At 42.4% G+C, this 24415-nt stretch overlaps 1 protein-coding gene across 3 annotated transcripts in view; it reads right to left on the reverse strand.

The window, feature by feature from the left end:
- Positions 1–15661, reverse strand: part of LOC139532830 (nuclear receptor-interacting protein 1-like) — a 57590-nt gene extending 41929 nt beyond the window's left edge. For all 3 annotated transcript variants that reach the window (XM_071330952.1, XM_071330937.1, XM_071330944.1), the window contains exon 1: positions 15387–15661. The gene's annotated coding sequence lies outside the window, so the exon portion shown is untranslated. The remainder of the gene's footprint in view (positions 1–15386) is intronic.
- Positions 15662–24415: the final 8754 nt, after the last annotated feature.

Below are 24415 nucleotides of genomic sequence, written 5' to 3' on the forward strand. Positions count from 1 at the left end.
GTGGCCTAGTGGTTAGAGCGTTGGGCCAGTAACCGAAAGGTTGCTAGATTGAATCCCCGAGCTGACAAGGTAAAAATCTGTCGTTCTGCCCCTGAACAGGGCAGTTAACCCACTATTCCCCAGTAGGCTGTCATTGTAAATAAGAATGTGTTCTTAACCGACTTGCCTAGTTAAATAAAGGTTAAATAAAATTTAAAAAGTATTTGAATACTAACGTCCGTTCGGATATTCAAACAACCGTACACATCCCTACACCAAGGTTCACTGAACAAAGTCCTCCTCTCATTCTGTACTGTCATACTAGCCAGTCATTACTGCTACTTTCACCTGGGCTGGAAACTCAACCTAAGCCACTGTAAAGCACACAGAGGCAGAGCACTGCTCCCTTTCAATATGATGCACAGTGCAGGTCAGCCAGCTTCATGGAATAGAGCTAATATTTACACTGCACCAAGAGATGCTGTTTCAATATGTGAACTAGAAGGAAATGCAGGGTGGACTTTTCGCCTTTAAGGCTAATACAACTTCCAGGAATCTCAGTGTTGTGTGTGTGCGTGTATCAGTGTGTGTGTGTGCCAGGTCTGTGTTGAGGGGTGTACTAGGGGGAGCAGCAGAGAGAGACAGGCCTAGCCCCCCTCCGCACCACCGGCCCAGCCCTCTCCCCTGCAGCTCCCTTCATGCCTGACCTTTCATGACTGTAATGTTATCACATGTCATACGCAGGCAGGCCTGCTGGAAACCATTTGCTAGAGGCACCATGGCGGCTGTAGCCCCCTCACTAAACACTGCTCTGGTACTGGCTGGAGAGACCAGGCCAGGCCCAGCTCTGGATCTAACTGGTTTACAGCTCAGTATGTTTCACCTTCACACAAATATAGAAAAACACACAAATGCCACGCACATGACACACACACACACACAACACATGTAGACAGACACACAGTGACATATGAGTGTCCTCAGGGACTCTTGTTTGGTGACATGAGCAACAAACAGACTCCTCAATTAGTGGAAGGTGCTCTCTTACCGAGATAAGTTCAGAGGCTAGGAATAACAAGCAAAGGGAGGCTAGACTACTTCACAGAGCAGTGTGTGTGTGTGTGTGTGTGCATGTGAGAGAGAGAGAGAGAGTTAGAAGATAATCCTACACTACACACTCCATGTATAGCTCCCCACCTCAGGACATGGCTCTATGTTGTGTTGTTAGTGCCACTGCTTAATGAGGTTGCTGTTAGTGAAACATCTAATTACCACTAGCTATCCTAGGACGGTTATGAACAGTTACAAACAGTGGAGAAATTAGCTCTACTGTGTTTATTAATAATCACAAATTTCAATATGACAAAAGTATTCTCAAACTGTGGAGGACGAGAAGCCTAAAATCAGACTGGGGTGTGGAACCTCTCTTCTATAATGCCTAGGAGATCCATCACAAGCAGTTCTGTTCCACATAGTGAAATATGAATGAGAGCTACCGGACTGTCTGAACATTGAATTGGTCCATAAACAAACCCAATCCAAGGATAAGCCCTGATTTCAATTCCAAGGTCCCAGCTCAGCAAAGTCAGGCAATTATTTTCTAAGAAAATATTTTGTCAAGTCAACCCCTGCTTATCCTGCTTTGTCTTTTTGGAGACATAAACAATGCCAAGTAAATTAATAAATTTGTGTTGAAGTCAATACCAATAACTTATAGTGACTGTGGTGTATTTCACAGGGTTTAAATGGGTATTAGGTTTGGGCGATGTCAACCTTTGTACTATCATGATTATGTACTTATAAAACATTGTGATATTGATGGTATCGCCCCCTATTCGCCAACCTTTTTTTCCCCTGTGAAATCTTTTAAATAAAACTCAGCTAAAAATCACTGTTGGGCTATAACTCAAAATCGCATGATTCAACTGGACGAATCATGACGAAAGATTGTTGAAAGCCTGGACAGAGGCTAAGTGCAGGCAAATACAGTATTTTCTAATATTCCTTTCTGGTGGAGCTTTAGCATGAAACAGGTTTGAGTGTGTCTGTCTGTGTCTGTTTGGCGAGCACATCACCAAGCAAAGTGACAGTCAACTAATGAGGAACAGGCTGTCTTGCCGAGTTAGGTTATAAAGCATGGGCTGGATAGAAGCAAAATCTACCGTCTTCTGAACTGGATAATAATAGTTTATTTGCCTAATCCTCCGCTCTTGTTATTGGTTGTTCAATGTCTCATAAAGCTGTAATTGAGTATAGACTCTGACTTTCCTTCTTGAAAGTGGCAACTTTAGGACGGACATTCTTAGGCTATTCGAATATTTGGGAAATAGGCTACTGTTCATAACTTTTACTTGTCTTAAAGCTTTTATGATTGGATGGGCCATTTGGTTTTCAACCTCGCATGGAGAGATTTCTCTGCCCCACACAGATCATTTCTTTCTTAATAAGCTATAATCCCTTTAAACTTGTCATTCGATGTTTCTATTGGCTATTGATATTGTATGTCCTCTCTCATTAATAGTCCTCTGGCTACCTTACATTTTTAGGCTATTCAAATAACTTTTTGAGATGGAACTCCGTTGGATTCATTCATTGTTTGATCGGGAGAAAGCCATACATGCATGAAATGATGAAAGCGTAGCCTAGCTCAAAGTACTATTCATTGCCTATCGAATGGAGATAGAAGGGAAAATACGTTTTTTTAAACTGCTAGACACACGATAGTTAAGGAGTGTCCGTTATATAGCCTATATAAAAAAAAATGAATAGGTTTAGGGTATAAGGCCTATGCATCCGACATTGTGCTGCTTTGGTGGAATTCTCTCTCTGGCCTACATTCCCCTCTTGCATTCTGTATTTAACATATTTATTAAAATAGGCTATAGCAAATAGGAATAGGCAAATTACTCGGAATGTCACTTGTATCCGACTACGGCGCCAGTCAAGTTCAAATAGGCTAAACCATCATCTGTCACATCACGACCTCGTCACAATCGACAATGGCTGTCAATCATTGTCGATGGCTGGCAATCATTGCCGATACACGATACTATCGTAATATCTTCCAAAACTAATGAGGATGTGAGAGGAATCAGCATGGGCTGGTGTTGCTCAGTAGTCAATCTCCCATAACATCAATGGCTTTCATAATTTAGCCCCTCGATGTAGAATGGAGATTGCCTTGGATGTAAGATGATGACATCAGACGAAGGCTTAGCTTACACACTGACTGACTGTATACATACATACACATGCTACGCTCTTAGAAAGAAGGGTTCCAAAAGGGTTCTTTGGCTGTCCCCATAGGATAACCCTTTTTGGTTCAAGGTAGAACCTTTTTGGTTCCAGGGAGAACTCTTTTGGGTTCCATGTAGAACCCTCTGTGGAATGGGTTCTACACGGAACACAAAGGGGTTCTACATGGAACCCAAAAAGGTTCTACCTGGAACCAAAAAGGGTTCTTCAAAGGGTTCTCCTAACGGGGCAACCGAATAACCCATCTAGATAGCACCTTATTAGTGTAGTGCTTGACTTATCAGGAACACACATATTACATAACAGGGGATGTAATCACCCATCCACCAGGAGCTAGCTAGGCCTACCACTGAACATGGACAACTGCACTGTAAATACCCTTACCTGAATGTGATGAGGGAGGGAAGAGATCTGGGAGAAATCTGGGTTATTTTTAGACAAATAACAAGCTGAGGTCAGAAGAAGAGAATGCAAAGAGCTTCATTTCTTCTGAGTGTGTGTGGCTTGACTGGCTTGGCTTTGAGCTTGTCAGTTTTGACTGCAGTAATCAAACGCTATTACTAGAGACGAAGGGGGGAACAGAGGAGCTTATAGGAGGTGGCAGTACTTCACAGACTCATACACTACTGTAGGCCCTCCGTGTGTGTGTGTTTCTCTGTAGGGTGTGTAGTGTATGTGTGTGTGTGGTGTGTGTCTCTGTGTGATGTAGGGCTGAGGAATGGTGAGGAGAGACCTCAGCGCTCAGCTTGGGGCGTATAATCTATGGTTCATTTGCAGCTTTTCTACCCTGTATGACAAGCCGTTTACAAGACATAGCCTCTGCTGCTGACCCAGTTCTGAGTGGCTGCCTCTGCCTGTGTCTCGTGACAGCCAGGGCCCTGCCTCCCTATCAGGCTCTGCTCGGCTCTCCTCCCTCCTCTACAGTCTAACTGATGATAACTCTGCCACTCTCTGCCTCCGTGAACTGTGGGAAAAAATAGGTCGCCCTGACCCACTTTTCTTTCTTTCTTTTTCTCCCTGAGACCGTGCTAGGAGTTCTGCGGAGTATGATCAAGGGAGACAGAGAGAGAGAGCGCAAAGGGGTGGGGGAGGGAGACAAGGAGAGAGGGGGTAGAGAGAGAGACAAAGAAAGAAAGAGACAAGAGACTACCCTCATGAGCGCTAGTGTTTGTAAGACCTCGCTCCTGTGGCCTTTGAAGCAGAGTTGACCCTTATCAGCTTGGCCTGGCCTGTATGTACAGTAGGAAGAGCAATCCTCCCACGCCTTCATTAAACAACTACCTACTGCTGCCAGGGCACAAACACCAGCCAGTCTACTGCATTCACATGCATGCATTAACGTATGCATGCACACACACACACACACCCATCCCACCCCACCCCTACTCAGCTCGGAGGTGAACATTTGCTCATCTGTTACTCAGAATGTTAAATGGGATCCTTTGCCTTATTTAAAACAGTGCTTTTTTACTAATTTATTAACACCCGTACAGGTAGCTATGACATGCCATCGGACAAGAATAATTAGTAGCATTTCTAGCCCCTCAATGTAATACCATTGGTATTGCCTGACACTGTAGCTCATGGTATCACCACCCATACACAATTCTTCATTAACCAGCATTCAGTCATGCATGAGTTCTCCCCTGCATTAGCCATGGTTTTCAGTTAGCTGTAGTGACAACAGCAGCCGATAACATGACAACAACTCCTCTTGTCCCTGAGGATGATCTACATTTGACATTTTTTGTCATACATATTTTTGGTACCAGACCCCGTGGGAATCAAACCCACAACCCTGGCAATGCAAGCACCCTGCTCTACCAACTGAGCCACAAGGCTTTAAAAAAAAAAAGCAGTGCACTAAATATGGAATAGGGTGCCAATTGGGACACTACCCAACAGGCACTAGTGCATGAGGGATTGCATGTTATTTAACGTCTGTAACGCAATAAAACATATTTAAAAACAAGAACAAAGTTCAAGGCACGTCAACGGTCTAAAATACAAAACTGACACTGTTTGAATTGATAATGGTTAGGATAATCCAGGACCGGTATAATGAATGCCAGCCAGAGACACATGCATGTTGCTCTAAAGGCAATCAGAGTACCAAGCAACAAGCTTTGTTTTCACAAAGCACTCAGCGATAACTCGTCAAACCTATTGATTTTACCCAGAGCTATATGTTAGAATCACTCAGCTAGTTCAGCCCATGTCTCATCCCAGTGTGGACAAGCACCCGAGTAACACCGGTGGAAGCAACAGCGCATTTGCTATGTGGTTGCATGTGAACTGAATAGCATTAGCCGTTGCCTGACATTATACTTTAAAAGCAAAGAGAGCAGGTTGACCCAGCGCTAAACTTTCAGCGGCAGAGTGCTAAGCCTCTGCGTGTTAATGGTGACCTACTGTGCTGCTGCTGCTACTACACAGACCTGATGTAGCCTCAGAGACACAGTCATCATCATGAACCCTGCTACTGCTTCACTTTCCCCTACGCTTGGCCTATCCTGGCTCAAAACACTGGACAAAAACACAAGACACCCACAACTGATGTGAATGAGCAACATTAGCAGGTGAGAACAGAGGAACATGGCCTTATTCTCTTGTGGGTGAATGTGTGTCAGATAGGTTGATGTGGCCTCTGATGGTTGACATTCCCTAGGAAAAGTTAGTAAGTGGAACAGTCTAAACCTGTTTTTGGGGTGTAGGTCAGGCCTGATCTCATAATCACCAAGGTCAACGCTGCTGAATGGAACGGCAGGTGGCTTACACACAGAGAGAGAGAGAGAGAGAGAGAGAGAGAGAGAGAGAGAGAGAGAGAGAGAGAGAGAGAGAGAGAGAGAGAGAGAGAGAGAGAGAGAGAGAGAGAGAGAGAGAGATAGGGGGAGAGAGGGAGAGAGAGAGAGAGAGAGAGAGAGAGAGAGAGAGAGAGAGAGAGAGAGAGAGAGAGAGAGAGAGAGAGAGAGAGAGAGAGAGAGGAGTCCTGGCTTTGCTAAACCACATAAAGACACAAGCGTGTGTGTGCGTGTGTGTGTGTAGACCAGGACTGTTCAATGTCGGTCCAGGGGAGCCAAAACACTTCTGTTTTTCGTCCTCTCCTTCTAATAAGGGACTAATTCAGACCTGGTAGCAATTAACTACCAGGCAGAAACAAAAACCAGGACCGACATAGACCAGCTCTGGTATAGACGAACCATGTTACACAAGCTGTACATTAGCATCAGTAACGGATCAAATGAAATTACATTTTATTTATCACATGCTTCGTTAAACTACAGGTGTATACTAACTTACTTACGGGCCATTCACAACAATGCAGAGAGAGACAAAACAGAATTAATAGAAGAAAAAATGATAACACAAGGAATAAAAACACAATGAGTAACACTAACTTGGCTACGTACACACTGTACCAGTACCGAGACGATGAGCAGGCGTACCAGGTAATTGAGGTAGATATGGACATATAGGTAGGGATAAAGAGACTAGGCAACCGGATAGATAATAAACAGTAACAGCAGCATATGTGACGAGTCAAAAGAAATAGTGCAAAAAGGGTCAATGCAGATAGCACAGGTAGCTATTGGTTAAGCTATTGGTTAACTATTTAATTCATTAAAGTCTAAGCCGAATTTATTTGGCACTTGACGAATCTTTTCGCCTGAGCACGTCCCTGATTTAAACATACTTGAGATGTGCGTTAGCTACTCAAATGCTAGCCCCATTCCCTGACATGTAAATACAGTTGCACAAGCTGCTGTGTGTTTGTGCAGCGCTAATGCTATATCTTGACATGCTAACAAGGTATACAAGCTGAGGGTTACTCATGGGCTACTAACCCTACATATGTTAAACCTTCTATTAAAATGTCTGTCTGTCTGTCTGTCTGAAAAACACCTAGGTTCCTACTGAAAATACCCCCTTTATGTTACCCAATTCTGTTATCACTCAAGTATTACCTTAGAAAATACAGATTTTCCGTCCACTCTGTATATGCGTTGAGCTCATAAAGCATACTTTATTCCATAAAAAGAACTTAACATCTAATTAACCCTTGATCCAAAGTCCTATAACCTCAAACTAACTACATTTGTGGAGATAGAGAAAAGGGTAGAGGGGAAAGAGAGGGAGGCGGAGAGAGAGAGAATGAAAGAGAGGAGAAATACTGAGTGAGTGAGAGATTGCTGCCTAATGTATCATTACACACTTCATGGAAATCGTAGAGTTTCATTGGGACGTGTTAATGTGGTGTTAACACAGAGATCAGGTTGCTCCATTCACTAGGCAGCACATATGGCAAATACATCAGAAGGGCAAAAATACTATAATGACTGAGTAAAAATACTCTGAAAAGCAGTCAGCATCTAAGAAAGCGGAAGTATGGCAGGAGCAGGTACAGTTTAAAGAGTGGGACAGCTGCTGTAGCCGAGAGGACTGACTCAAGACAACTGCAATAACATGAATCCTGCAAGGACATGAATCACTTTAGTCACAGACTGACCTTCAAACTGACATACCCTGGGATCAGTGATCGAGATGTTGACTAAACCTGCCTGACCTGCCATTGGCTGCCATTACAATAAAGCATGCAGGGCCCAGGGCTCAGGCGGGCCTAGTGGGGCTTCATTTCGTTTGCTCCAGCTCAGATCATGACAGGAGTCATCCGAGGGGTAGAGACTAGGGGAAGCCTGGCTCTAACAAGTTGACCTCCACCATGTTCAACCTTTGACTGGTTTGATTGGCCAACAGGAGGACAACCCCCACAGCTGCATGCTCTGCTTGCATGCTACAGTCAGTCAGTCACCCCCCGCCCCCTCTTAGTCATGTTAAAGTTGGGTGAAGTGTGTCACATGATTACATCTCCTTCTTCTAAAAAATGTTACTTTTCAGAAGAACGGGGGGGGGCTGCTAGATATTTACTGGCCAAATCCAGGTTAATTGCCTTTGCTCAAGGGCAAAGGAGAACAGCAGAGTATGAGCCAGCAATCTTCTGGTCACCAGTCCATTCTCACTAAGTAATAGGTCATAGCGCTTGCCTGCAGACACCTTCCCTCCTCTCTCTCTCACGCTGCACAGGGCAGGCAGAAAAGCAGTCCTTGATTGGGATGCACACAACAGCTGCATTAGTATCACTACTCTACTAATGAATGTACCGACCAGGTGAATCCAGGTCAAAGTTATGATCCCTTATTGATGCCACTTATTAAATCCACTTCAATCAGTGTAGATGAAGGGGAGGAGACAACTTAAAGCCTTGAGACAATTGGGACATGGATTATGTAAGTGTGCCATTCAGAGAGTGAATGGGCAAGAGAAAATATATAAGTGCCTTTGAACGGGGTATGGTAGTAGGCAGTGGTGGAAAAAGTACATAATTGTCATACTTGAGTAAAAGTAAAGATATCTTAATGGAAAATGGCTCAAGTAAAAGTGAAAGTCATCCAGTAAAATACTACTTGAGAAAGTCTAAAAGTTTTTGGTTTTAAATATACTTAAGTATCAATAGTAAATGGAATTTCTCAAATGTACTTAAATATCAAAAGGAAAAGTATAAACCATTTAAAATTCCTTATATTAAGCAAATCAGACGGCACCATTTAATTTTTTATTGATGGATAGCCAGGGGCACACTCCAACACTCAGACATCATTTACAAACAAAGCATTTGTGTTTAGTGAGTCCGCCAGATCAGAGGCAGTAGGGATGACCAGGGATGTTCTCTTGATAAGTGTGTGAATTGGACCATTTTCCTATCAAAATGTAACGGAGTACTTTTGGGTATCAGGGAAAATGTATGGAGTGAAAAGTACATTATTTTCTTTAGGAATATAGAGAAGCAAAAGTAAAGGTTGGCAAAAATATAAATAGTAAAGTAAAGTACAGATACACCCCCCCCCAAAATACTTAAGTAGTACTTTAAAGTATTTTTTACTTAAGTACTCTACACCACTGGTAGTAGGTGCCAGGCGCACCGGTTTGTGTAAAGAACTGCAACGCTGCTGGGTTTTTCATGTTCAACAGTATCCCATGTGTATCAAGAATGGTCCACAGCCAAAGGACATCCAGCCAACTTGACACAACTGCGGGAAGCATTGGAGTCAACATGGGCCAGCATCCCTGTGGAATGCTTTCGACACCTTGTAGAGTCCATGCCCTGACGAATTGAGGCTGTTCTGAGGGCAAAAGGGGATGCAACTCAATATTAGGAAGGTGTTCCTAATGTTTGGTATACTCAGTGTATGCGTATGCGACCAATAACATTTTATTTGACTTGAAAAATACTATTCATCAATGCATGTTCAGGCAAGATATTGTAATGTCATATGAACTCTTGTCTGAAGAGCAAGGGGCAACATGTTACATTTGTCATGTATAAAGTATCACTCCAAAATGTAATAGCGCATTTACTGGTATGTAGTCAGTAGGTGAATAAACCATTTAGGATTCATTTTTTTACCTAGAAGCTGAAATTCTCGCTGGTTTTATGTCATAGTCCATTTATCTCTCAGTAGCATGTCTGTGCAGTAGGCTATACTGTAGATCTCCTCAAACTCCCCACGGCACAGCCACCTGCACAAGGTCCCCTGTTGCCCAGCAACAGCTCGCCTCATCACTAAAAGCCTAAAAGAGCTCACAAAAGTTATACAATTACAGTTGGTGGTGTGGAGGTGTTGGGGAGTACAGTACACAAAAGGGATCAGGTTGTTTCCACAGCACTAAAACGATAAAGGATGTGTGTCTGAAAGAAGCACCGACTGACTGACTGGGGAAATCCCAGCTAGCAGCTCTTACTACCACAAACAGACACACAGTCACTGTGATGTCATCATTATCCTACTCCCTTTGAACTTGACCCTAGCTCTGTTCTTTCATCTCACTTGCAAAGTCTTATGACTCAGATTTCAGTCTGCCTATAGTGTCAGACAACAAGGTGTGCGTGTCTGTGTATGTGTGAGCGTGGGTTGACATATATTGACCGCCACACTGTGCACTATGAACTCTCTGGTCGGTGCTCTTTCTTGGTCTTGGAGTATTACAGCTAACTACTCAAGGGACAACGTTTTACACCATTTCAATTTTCCCGAACGCAGCCCTTCTTGAGGGAAATAAATCAGACACAATCCCACAGCACATATAGTATATGCACCCCTCCACCCCCTCCTTCCCTCTCCTGTCTTCCTGTGCAATATATCAATCATTCATTCATCAACTCTGAAAACTCCTCTTTAGTTAATTACTTGGGAAATGTAATTTCAAACGAAAGCTTTTAAAAGAGAAAGATATAAAGTTACCGGGATCTCTCTGCCCCCTCCTTATCCAGGGGGCTAGGCTGGGGGCCGGGGGGACGTGTGCTGCTCTGCGCTACTTTACGTGGTGTCAGGAAGTCACATATGCCCATGTTTAAAGCAGAGGCAAGCCGGGCAGGCAGCGTTACGTAAAGCCTCCCCCTGCACAGGCTTACTGCACCAGACGCTGTGTCCTTGCCTGGGCTGCTTCAAGGTCCCAAAAGGACAGGCTGCTAAGAAGTTGGGAAGGACAGGGCCCCTGTGATAGGCTGGCTGGGAGGGAGCGCTGTGCTGAGACTGCGCCTGCCTGCCTGCGATGGCCTTGGACTTTGAATTCTTCGCCAGACAGACTCATGCATCAATCCCTCAGCTTACAAAGACAAGCCACTAACCTTCACAAGGCCAGGGACTCGTCAGCAATGAGTGGCATTTTCACTTAGCCTGGACAGCTTCTCTCTCCCCCAGCTCTGAAATCTGCTCTGCTCTCAGTCCCTGCACATAACCTGGTTAAAATAAGACAGTTGAGTAACACTCCCCTTAGGCCGCAAGAATCCTCTGGTGTTTCTGACATCCTAATCGGACTTTGTGACTTGTTGTGCTAACCTTTAACCTCCTAGCTGTGCTCTTCTGTGTTGCAGCAGGTAGCCTAGCGGTTAGAGTGCTGGACCAGTAACTGAAAGGTCTCTGGTTTGAATACCTGAACTGACAAGTTGAAAAATCTGTTGATGTGCTTTTGAGCAAAGCACTTAACCCTAATTTGCCCCAGAACAACTACAGTTACAACTAGTATATTCTATTGTATTCATGAGTGTCTTTTCCTGTTTAATTTGCAGTGCACCCACACCCTACCTGGCCAGTAAAATTGGCCTGTTTGTGATGAAGTAAGGAGTGAAGAGACCTTCTCCCTGCCCAATGGGCAGTGCTGCAGCAGCCACACACATAGGATAAGCTTTCTGTTGTACTTCCACAGCCTGAGGCCACCATCTCTACTTCAGGAGCAGGGAGAGAAAGTCAACTCTGCCCTACTCCTCTGTTGTGACCACACTAACCAACCCAAGGAGACAGTTAGGTCTACTCACATCACCCTGTAGGTTTGGGCTTTATATCCACATTTCAGCAGTAGTAAGGCAAAATACAGAACAATGGCAACACACATTATGTTTGGCATATGTGTTTAATAGTACAACGTAGCACTGTTCTGCTCTCTCGTTGTCCCTGCTTTATTGATCGGCACAGTTAGGTTCCACAGCTGTTGTTTCTGAAATGGGGTGCAACGTTTTCGTGTGGGTGACATGCTTCATTTATCTGACCTGCATCTCTCCCTCTCTCTGTGGATCACTTTGGGAGTGATTTCAGCAAAGTATAAATAATGTACTGCAATCGCAATCAGTAACAATCAATGTGTGTGGATAATTGAGAGGCCCTGTCAGTGCTCCAAGGCCAGGGTGCGCGGGGGGGTGAGGTGGGGAAGGGAAGGGAGTGAGGTAGGGGGAGGGGGACTGCCTCCTGCCTGCTCTAGCCTCCTTCCATCTTTCATCCCTCCATTTCATCATTCCACCCTGCCTGCCTGCCTTCAGGAGCCACAGCAATAAAGACGCATTTAGCTGCTCCTGCCGTGTCATCAAAATGAGTCCCATTGACTTTGGTTCTCTTCCTCCCTACCGCCCTCTCCCAGATTGGAGAAGACAGCCTAGGAGAGTTGGAGTGATGGTGTGAAAGCATGATCGACATGACAATGTAATTCAACTCCACTAATTCACCATCTAGGCCTACTGTTAGAGATCAGAGTGTATTTTACCCAAGCAACATGTCTAATGAGTAGCCACTGAATGACCATACTATGGTATTGTACAGTTAAGAGGTTAGTCATTGCAACACAATCAGCATTATGATTTCATCTACAACAACCTAAAGGCCTGATAGTAAATGCTTGACTCCGACCACACGTTCATAAGGCCTACACAGACCTATCATGGACACACTATGACACCTGTCATATCCAGTAGTTTACAGTATGCAGATAGTTGACAAATGACCTTACACTGTCCTGACACATGAGACTGAGTGTAATCCAAACACAGCTAGCTCGTTTCAGATGCTCAGCACACAACACAAGCACACACACAGGAATGGATGTATGCACATACGGATATGCACACACTCTAACAGTATAGGCCTACAAACACCTTCCTCTACAATTGCATATTTCTTTGACCCTTAATATACCAATTGGGGTATATTCCTTCTGTGTAATTTTAATACATAAACTATAGCAAAGACAGTGCATTAAAGAGATTCTCCAGTACTTTGCATACTTTTTAGCCAGTAGTTCTGAAAGTAGCGCTCATGAGCCAAAAGTGGTCGCCGAAAATTGCGTAGTACGTCACATCTGTCCAGATATGTGCACCACGTCATTGCTCTCTCTCTCTCACTCTGATGTGTGTGCATCTTGCTAGCTGTCACTGAAAATGGCGAGGGGCTGAAGCTCATTGGCTGTAACTCTAATTTCTAGGGTGGACAGCCCATGTGGGGGGAAATGTAGGAAAAATGGCACCGCACAGTTTTCAGAAAACAGTCACTTTCAATTTTGGCAAAACAGTAATTCTGCTCATAGATTATGCATGTATGAACTACATTGCCACATCCAGCACAAAGCAGGAGGATTAAAATATACTTACTAGTAGCTAATGTTCCGGAGCCTGTCTTTAATTGTAACACTGTAACAACACTGTAACAACACTGTAACAACAATGTAACAACACTTTAGCAACCAGGGGGGGGGGGGGGGCAGGTAGATGAATGTATTGTCATGAGAAGACAGACCCTTGATCGGTCAGACCAGGGTCCAGAATCCAGTATTGTGACCGTTCAGCAGACCTAACATAATTAGCATATTTGTCATTTACATTTCTTCTGATTCTGTGTTGGGATACTGCACATCAATCATCATCAGCAGCTCCCTAGACAACCCATAGCAACAACAAAACAAGTTGTGTAAAGTACAGTACACTAGCTCAGTAAAGGAGGAAGATGGCTAACATGTGCACCACATTACTGAAGACAGATAATTCAAGAGAAAGGCAATGTTAAATGTGGAGGTTTTAGTTATCTATGGCTCCAGTACAGTACAGAGCACTATACGCAGCTACCCTTGAACATCCTGTACAAGATCAGGTCAAATAATTAAGCAGCTTAAACACTTCACAAAAGGAGGGCTAAAAGCCAGATCCCAGACAGACAGAGTATTTAAACTTTTTAAAAGTCAGACAAGTTCACTTCAACAAAGCTCAGGCCTATATTTGACTAATCCACCCAAGTTTGCTGTAAAAGTACGTTTAGTACACATATGAATGTGCTGATGTGTTCCAAATTATGAAAAGTAAACAGCTTTGTTGTTGGAGGGAAGTTTAGCCAGGGTGGCTAAGACTAAGCACACCTGAACTAACAGTGTATTCCTGCCCTCTCGCTCCCCTGTGACTCCCCCCGGCCAACCTTCAGCCCCTGACCCTTTGTCTCTCCACTGATCCCATGGTCAAATGAAGCAAGACGACATCTTGTGATGATTACTCCAAACCAGCCACTGTTCCAAACCCTGGAACAGTTCAAATCCAGTCTACCTGTCAATTGTCATTAGCCTACTACTTAGATTGTGAATTAAACCATAGCAAAGTAAAGACGATATAATATGTAGATAACAACTCCATCAATAATAATCAAATAATTAAGCAGTAGTAATACGATGACACCAGTACATGCTGTGTAGGCTAATTTACAGTCTGGTTTATGAACAGAATATTGAATAATCCTCTAAAAATAAAGTGAGTACATTTTGCTATTGTCCATTATTCCAGGCAGTGTACCAATGCTGAATGAACATTTGAGGCATGCAATGCCAAACATTTGTGTCACTTTCGACAAGGAATAAGGAAGCACAAAATATTCCTTGAGAATCTTCAGCAAGAATGAATCCAGATTAAATATGAATCATTATAATGCATTTAAAATGCTAAACTCCACCACACAAAACTCTGAAATGATGACTAATTTGGATACAATGGAGTACATTACGAAAGAGCCAAGCTGATGCTGACAGTCATACAGTCATAAAATCAATAGCCTACCGGGCCTATTTACTAATGTTCATAGAAATACTATTCATTATCTGTATCAGCAGGTAATGGCTATACACCTGGTTACTTAGTAGGCTACTAGTCCTATGCAGCATTTCTGATTTTAATGCTGAACAGATATCTGTGGCCTATCATTTTGTATAATTTTTATACGTAAACTAGACTACAGCGAGGACAGTGCAACAATTGTAACACCGTAACAACAAACACTGTAACAACAATTTCACACTGTAACAACACTGTAACGACAATGCAACAATGTGACAAAAATACGGAATAACAAAGTAGCCAGCACGAGCAAGCTAAATGATTCATGTTTGAGGCATTAGATTTTGGCGACAAAAACATTGGCTCTTGCTATGGCAAATATTATATATGAAATGTTTACGTGCGGTGATGCGTTTTTTTTTTGAGGGGTGGGGGGGGTTGAGAAGGAAATCAACTCAAACTAGCTGTAATGTATCGTTGATGCCATTTAACAAAATGGAAACGACACTACCACCACAGCACTGGCTGATTTATTCCGATTTCTTTACGCAGCGTCCACACCGCTATAACCAGTATGCGCCCATAGACTCGGGCTCGAGAGAAAAACATCATTCAATCCATGAAAACATCGTGTAAACATGTTAAATCCATGACACACACCCCGTTTGTGCGCTTGCGGATTTTACAGACTCATAATAATTTCACAGCCTATTCTGTACATTTAGCTCGGCACGTAGCCTACCTGCTTGGGTTTGTCTACACCGCTGGCTGGCAGTGGACCCCACTCAACCGAAAAGCCGCATCATTATTCGACAGGAGGAAATCCATCCGATAGTCTCAGTAAAAAGGTCGCATTTCTCTAACGCGCATTAATGATGAAAAATGAATACCAAATGGTAGATTTGTTTCAAAACGCTTCGGATTTGGATCGAAGTAATCAGGCTCTGCGACCTGTAGTCGAGTCTGACGAATTGTTTATTCTCGGAATCCCCTTGCTCCCGAGAACTCAGCAGAGGCGACACTCCTACTCTCTGCCGCTAACACCACCCTTAAAGGAGCAGTGGCTTTAGCAACCTATTCCTGCTCCTCTCCAAATGTACTGTATCATTAGACTTCATTATAAACTACTTATAAATACAATACAACTCAAATGTTGCATAATTATAATATTTTTTATATTAGTTCATAATTTTTAATTTAACCTTTATTTAACTAGGCTAGTCAGTTATTAACAAATGAATTACAATGACGGCCAAACCCTAACCTGGACAACGCTGGGGCAATTGTGCCCGCTCTATGGGACTCCCAATCATGGCAGATTGTGATACAGCCTGGAATTGAACCAGGGTCTGTAGTGACGCTGAGATGCTGAGCCACTCGGGAGCCCTAGTATACACATGGCTAATTTCAAATAATATCAATTAATTCACTTTCTATAAACTGGGCTTACTTACAAACCCTGAAGGACAGAAAGGATATACAGCGCATTCGGAAAGTATTCAGACACCTTGACTTTTTCCACAGTTTGTTACATTACAGCCTTAATCTAAAATGGATGAAATCGTTTTTTCCCCTCATCAATCTACACTCAATACTCCACAATGACCAAGCAAAAACAGGTTTTTATACATTTTTGCAAATGTAAAAAAAATACAAAACTGAAATATCACATTTACATAAGTATTCAGACCCTTTACTCAGGACTTTGTTGAAGCACCTATGGCAGCGATTACAGCCTTGAGTCTTCTTGGGTATGACGCTACAAGCTTCGCACACCTGTATTTGGGGAGTTTCTCCCATTCTTCTCTACAGATTCTCTCAAGCTCTGTCAGGATGGTTAGGGAGTGTCGCTGCACAGCTATTTTCAGGTGTCTCCAGAGATGTTCAATCGGGTTCAAGTCCGCGCTCTGGCTGGGCCACTCAAGGACATTCAGAGACTTCTCCTCAAGCCACTCCTGTGTTGTCTTGGCTGTGTGCTTAGGGTCGTTGTCCTGTTGGAAGGTGAACCTTTGCCCCAGTCTGAGGTCCTGAGCGCTCTGGAGCAGGTTTTCATCAAGGATCTCTTTGTACTTTTTTCCATTCATCTTTCCCTCAATCCTGGCTCGTTTCCCAGTCCCTGCTGCTGGAAATCATCCCCACACCACCACCATGCTTCACCTTCGGGATGTTGCTAGGTTTTCTCCAGACGTGATACTTTGCATTCAGGCCGAAGAGTTCAATCTTGGTTTCATCAGACCAGAGAATCTTGTTTCTCATGGTCTGAGAGTCCTTTAGGTGCCTTTTGGCAAACTCCAAGTGGGCTGTCATGTGCTTTTTACTGAGGAGTGGCTTCCATCTGGCCACTCTACCATAAAGGTCTGATTGGTGGAGTGCTGTAGAGATGGTTGTCCTTCTGGAAGGTTCTCCCATCTCCACAGAGGATCTCTGGAGCCCTGTCAGAGTGACCATCGGGTTCTTGGTCACCTCCCTGACCAAGGCCCTTCTCACCCGATTGCTCAGTTTTGACGGGCAGCCAGATGTAGGAAGAGTTTTAGTGGTTCCAAACTTCTTCAATTTAAGAATAATGGTGGCCACTGTGTTCTTGGGGACCTTTAATGCTGCAGACTTTTTTTGGTACCCTTCCTCAGATCAGTGCCTCGACACAATCCTGTCTCGGAACACAATTCCTTCGTCCTCATAGCTTGGTTTTTTCTCTGACATGCACTAACTCTGGGACCTTATATGGACAGGTGTGTGCCTTTTCCAAATGATGTCCAATCAATTGAATTTACCACAGATAGACTCCAATCAAGTTGTAGAAACATCTCAAGGATGATCAATTTCGAGTCTCAAAGCAAAGGGTCTGAATACTTATGTAAATAAGGTATTTCTGTTTTTCAAAAAAAAATCTACAAATATGTTTTTTCGCTTTGTCATTATGGGGTATTGTGTGTAGATTGATGAGGGGAAAAAATTATTTGATCCATTTTATAAATGTTTTTTTTACCTTCATTTAACTAGGCAAGTCAGTTAAGAACAAATTGTTATTTACAATGACGGCCTACACCTGCCAAACCCAGACGACGCTGGGCCAATTGTGCTCCACCCTATGGGACTCCCAATCACGGCCAGTTGTGATACAGCCTGGATTTGAACCAAGATGCCTGTAGCTCTGAGATGCAGTGCCTTAGACCGCTGTAACGTAACAAAATGTGGAAAAAGGGAAGGTGTCTAAATCCTTTCCAAATGTACTGTATATGCCATTTAGCAGACCCTTTTATCCAAAGCGACTTACAGTCATGTGTGCATTCATTTTACGTATGGGGGGGTCACAGGAATCAAACCCACTACCCTACATTACGAGCACCATGCTCTGCCAACTGAGCTACAAAGAACCACATTATAGGATGACATCAAGTGAAATAGAATGGAAATATTCCAATCAAAAATGAAAAGAATTTGCACAGGCGATTTGTTATAGTACTTTGTGAATTTTTACTATTACTTAGCCTTAGTTCCTTTTTTCTGTGGCATGTCGTGATAATCTCTGTGGTATCTACTGTGATGGCCCACAGACAGTCTTCCATCTCATCTAGCCTTGAACAAAATGTCTCAGAGAACTTGGGGAACATCTCCGTGTTCTGTCATGAATAAAAACACAACAACATAACCTACTTCTCTTATGCACAGCCCTTCTTCCAGAGAAAATATTTTATTTTTTATTTTCAGACTGGGGGTCTGGATGTTGAGGATGGGCAGGTGTGATGGGCAGTGCAGTTTTCTCCCCCCTCACTGCTTTTTACTATCTTTATCATTCCATGTTATTGGCTTTTTTTTAAAAACAGGACACACACATACACTTCCGGTAACCAAAAAAGTGTTAAACAAATCAAAATACATTTTATATTTTATATATTTTATATTTATACTTGGCATTCTCTCAACCAGCTTCACCTGGAATGCTTTTCCAACAGTCTTAAAGGAGTTCCCACATTTGCTTGGCACTTGTTGTCTGCTTTTCCTTCACTCTGGGGTCTGACTCATCCCAAACCATTTCAATTTGGTTGAGGTCGGGGGATTGTGGAGGCCAGGTCATCTGATGCAGCACTCCATCACTCTCCTTCTTGATAAAATAGCCCTTACACAGCCTGGAGGTGTGTTGGGTCATTGTCCTGTTTAAAAACAAATGATAGTTCCACTAAGCCCAAACCAGATGGAATGGTGTATTGCTGCAGAATGCTGTGGTAGCCATGCTTGTTAAGTGTGCCTTGAATTCTAAATAAATCACAGACCATGTTACCAGCAAAGCAAGCCACACCATAACACCTCCTCCTCCATGCTTTACGGTGGGAAATACACATGCGGAGATCATCCGTTCACCCAGACCGCGTCTCACAAATACACGCCGGTTGGAACCAAAAATCTCCAATTTGGACTCCAAACCAAAGGACAAATTTCCACCGGTTTAATGTCCATTGCTCGTGTTTCTTGGCCCAAGCAAGTCTCTTCTTCTTATTGGTGTCCTTTAGTAGTGGTTTCTTTGCAGCTATTTGACCATGAAGGCCTGATTCACACAGTCTCCTCTGAAAAGTTGATGTTGAGATTTGTCTGTTACCTAAACTCTGTGAAGCATTTATTTGGGCTACAATTTCTGAGGCTGTTAACTATAATAAACTAATCCTCGCAGCAGAGGTAACTCTGGGTCTTCCATTCCTGTGGCAGTCCTAATGAGAGCCAGTTCCATCATTGCGCTTGATGGCTTTTGCAACTGCACTTGAAGAAACGTTCAAAGTTCTTAAAGTTTTCCGTATTGACTGACCTTCATGTCTTAAAGTTTTGATGGACTGTCGTTTCTCTTTGCTTATTTGAGCTGTTCTTGCCATAATATGGATTTGATCTTTACCAAATAGGGCTATCTTCTGTATACCACACCTAACTTGTCACAACACAACTGATTGGCTCAAATGCATTAAGAAGGAAAGAAATTCCACAAATTAACTTTTAAGAAGGCACACCTGTTAACTGAAATGCATTCCAGATGACTACCTTATGAAGCTGGTTGAGAGAATGCCAAGAGTGTGCAAAGCTGTCATCAAGACAAAGGGTGACTATTTGAAGAATCTCAAATATAAAATAAGTTTTGATTTGTTCAACAATATTTTGGTTACTACATGATTCATTATATGTTATTCCATAGGTTTGATGTCTTCACTATTATTCTACAAACATTTAGAAAAACCCTTGAATGAGTAGGTGTTCTAAAATGTTTGACCAGTAGTGTACATACTGTACATACATACACACACACACACACACACACACACACACACACACACACACACACACACACACACACACACACACACACACACACACACACACACACACACACACACACACACACACACACACACACACACACACACACACACAGACAAAGCTTCAGCATTTAGGTAACGAATGGATACTATGCCTCATAACCAAATGTAACCTCACCATAATGGTTATACAGCAATTAAATTAAATGTCAGTTGTATATACAGAACTGACACTCAACTTGTCACTGAGGTAAATTTTATAGCACTTTACAAGGTCATTGTTCACGACATGTCTTACCTTTAGTTTGCATTTTACAGTGTAACTGATGTTAATGTAGGCCTCATAGATTAAAGTTCAGTCCAAACTGGCACTCATATCAACCTTGTATTCACTCAGTTGATGGCTTGCACTGTCTGACTAGATACTACACATGAAAACAGGCTTAACTTTGATATCCTTATGTGAATAAAGATGCATGCAAATTAATTGTCTAACTAAATGTGCACAATACACCTAGAATCTTCTTCCTGACCACTGAGAGGGCAGACTTTAGGTTAGGGGCAGCAAACTGCCTCAGCAATATAAACAGTATCTCGTAACCTCTGTCTGAACTTAAGTGACCTTTCATCTTTGAACTTTGACCTCAAATGCCACATGAATGGAGACATAATATCCTCCCTTTCATTCCTTCCCCCACCAGAACTCCCCTGACCTCTGCCCCAAAGCTTTTCACAGAAATGTGGTTCAAAGAACCACCAACTTTGACCCAAGGGGCAGGACAGCCTGCGGCTGTTTTTGTGGCCATATTAAGAAGTCTGCTGGTAAACACAGTAATACTGAAAAGGATCACACACGAAACAAAGTCTCTGGTAATAGACATGATGCTTTGTATGATACATTCTACGGTGGAAGTGGTGAAGTCGGGTCAGGGCAGTCATAAGGATAACCGTGACGTTAGTGGGAGTGTGGCAAACATCAAAAGACAGAACAAATGAAAAAGTATGGGATGTTTAAGGGGGCTGGTTAACAAGGCATTTAAGAGCCATTTGTAAATGCTCTCTGATGTTTTACAGGACACACTAGTTACAATCTTGTTAACACCCAACACACTGGCTTGCTCTGTCATGCAGAACACTCAAAAGTGTTAGGTTTGGATTTTGTATCATGGGACATTACCAAAATAACTGTGATACCAAAGAAAGCAATACAAGAATCCTGAATAGCTGATGTGATACAAAACAATAATAGATTAATATAAAAAATACAATAAAAATAAAAGGTGGAAATCACAAAGATAATTGGTATTCTTGTGTAGAATGTTATTAATCTTTCTCTAACAAAGTGCTCACTCATCAACTAATTAAAACTTAAAGAAAGCATTATATTATAAGAAAACCCCACAAGAAGCCAAACTATCAGTGTTAAAATGACAAATTGTTTCAAAAAGGTAACTAGCACGGTTGTTTTCCATGTCTAAATGTGGAATTTCTCATCATTATAACATTTGAGTAATTTAGCAGATGCTCTTATCCAGAGCGATTTACAGGAGCAATTAGGGTTAAGTGCCTTGCTCAAAGGAACATCGACAGATTTTTCACCTACTGGTCCAACGCTCTTAAATGCTAGGCTACCTAAATTCATCCATTAAATACTTGAAAATAGCCATTCAACTGTGATTTACCTTCCACTTGAGCAAGGGTTCAGTGAGCGGTTACTGGGGCAGATTATCATCCGAATCTTTGGATGAGATACACAGGAGATTGGATTTATTTTATCATCCAGGAATTAAATAACCCAACCCCCCCCCCCCAAAAAAAAAGCTTTGTGCAATTACATTCCATCTTAACATTTCAATGAAGAAATAAAGAGACATGGAAATTATATGAATCCAAATGCAAATGTAGCACACGGAGAAGTGTAAAACGTACTCCTCAGCCTTAAGTGTCCACATTTGCGCCGCTCAATAGCTAGCTTTTAAATGCCACGACTGGTAGAGAGGCTTGAGGGAGGACGGTCATGTGTGTCTGTGAAGCAGAGGTCCCAGACTCGAGCCAGGTATGTGCCGAATCGGGAGTAAGTGGTACTCGCCAAGCAAGCAGCGTGACCAGCTTTACACAAAAGGTGTGTGGTGCTCCACGGCTGGTCTCCTGAACAAAGTATTGCAAACAGAGGAGAGTTTAGATTCAGATGCCTGATTGCCTCCAAAGGAGAGAGCCAGAGTGCCAGCAGACATTAACCCATGACCTTTAACCTCTACTCCCCAATTTCAGCCAGAACGTCTCCTACGGTTTGGAGTGGAGGGAGGGGCAGGCAGGTGCAAACTGGGATAGGAGTAGGACTCTTGAAAGTCACAATATACTGTAACCTTTGGACTCAAATTAGTAAAAAATGATAGTGACATCCCATGTATAGAAATAGAATGGATAGAGCTGTATTTTGACCTTTAAACTTGAGGTGGCAACAGCCTGAGTGTGGAAATAGAATATATTGAGGTTCTGTTTTGATCAAATTTACAATCTTAATCGACTAGAACATTATGGAGACACTATTGAAAATTGTCTGGAATTCAACCTTACTGACTGTAGACTGATTCACTGTATCAATTTCAAACGTTTTCAATATTTTCCCAATTTGAAAAGTTCAACCAACATAATTTGTTTGGCTTCCATCAAATACTGACCTTAAAAGTGTTGTACTCTCTACTCACCTAATTTCTACGGTTGTAGGTCTCACAAGGAGAGGATTACTCGTTAACAAGTTAAACTGACTTTATTGGTGCACCAAACAAAGGACAGGAAAAAGAGTAAATACACACAGATTATATAACACTGTGACAAGCAGAGATTCTTCACAACCATCTAACATTTTCTAGAAGTTCTGAATATTTGACTTGAAGGAAATATTTTTTCATAAATACCCTGACTGGCATCTATGGTAGAATGGATTAATTAACAATGAGTCCAACATAATTGAGGATCTATGTAAAGTATATAAGGCAAATAAAAAATAGGGAAGTCCATCAACTGCTGCTACTGTCATTATGGTGTGAGTGTTAAGTAATGGAATATAAGCACTCATGTAAACATGCTGGATTTACCAATTTGCACAAATGAATCCTAGTTGATGGACAGCTATTTGACACGTGTGTCACCTCTTTTATCTTTCTCTGATAAGGAAAAGGGGAGGATGTGAGGACATTAGATATTTCTCCTCTAGTTGACTGCATATCTGAAAGGGAAAATATACTATCTATGCTAGACTTATTATCTAAGATGGTGGGGAGCAACACAAAGGTCAGCCTTGACTTTGCATCGTGACCATAACCTCATTCTTTTCCCACAAGAATCCCTATCAGTTGTTCCTGGAATGTGTAATAACACAGGTCTTGGAATCCAAGCTTGCTATGGTGGCAGGTCAAGTACATCAAAATAACTTTGGAACATAGAAGCATGTGTGATTTTTTTTAATTATAAAATATGTTTTCAAATATATGTTTAACACATTGATATGGAGTTATTTACCACAGCTTTATACTTAGAAATATTACATTTCTCGCTACATTCTAAGTTCATGGTATGTCAAGGCTCACGGCTCCATTCTCTGTGTGATGGGTGTTTTTGCATGTTGTATTTCTTCTGAGGGTTACTGATCTCTATGAAGGGATCTGCACTCCACACGCTGCTCTGTGAGGGATATTATGATGTTTGGGACTGATGTCTCATTTCTCATTGTACACCTCTCCCCCTGTGGTATTGGCATGGAAAGGAAAGGCAACACAAAGCACTCTAGTTTGTGTAAAACACCAAGGCCATCTAGCATGAAACCATTGTCTTGCTGTACCTGAAATAAAGACTTGCTTGTGAAAAATGTGATTGATATTCTTGTCTGATGCACATACATGAGCAGTGAAAAATCAACATAAACAACCACCAATAGAAAAGCTGCTAATCAACAGACTAAGTTGTTAAACACAGTCTGTATAAACCCTATTGATTTCTTGTTGAATATTAAGTATACTGTAAAAGTTAATTCAGTGTACTCATTGATGTTTTCCTTTGCCTCGGAGAAGCAGAGCGTTCTGTCATAATGTGAAACTCCTGCCAGCAGAGGGAATGTTCACATCTCCCAATGCTTCTCTACACATCACATCCAGCGCTTAACCCATATCTACTGCTTTCACAAATCAAGAGGAATTTTAGAGCTGTTTCTGGATCACTGTCAAAATGAGAAAAACAGGTCACTGCCTAACCATGTGAGTGTGGGACTGAGTGTAGGAGTATGCATTGTGTGTGTGTGAGTGTGCATGAACGCGTGTGTGTGTGTGTGTGAGAAGTGACTCCAGCTGGCCTAGACCAGCCTGCATTTTGGGTGAGTTGCGCTGCCTGTCTGTCCCCCTGTACGTGCAGTGGCCCCTGCATCTTGTTGACCTACTTGGTGCTATTTGACTAATCCCTGGCAGTTCTGCGGGTGGTC

The sequence above is a fragment of the Salvelinus alpinus genome, chromosome 1 (genome assembly GCF_045679555.1).
Source record: "Salvelinus alpinus chromosome 1, SLU_Salpinus.1, whole genome shotgun sequence".
Lineage (NCBI taxonomy): Eukaryota > Metazoa > Chordata > Actinopteri > Salmoniformes > Salmonidae > Salvelinus > Salvelinus alpinus.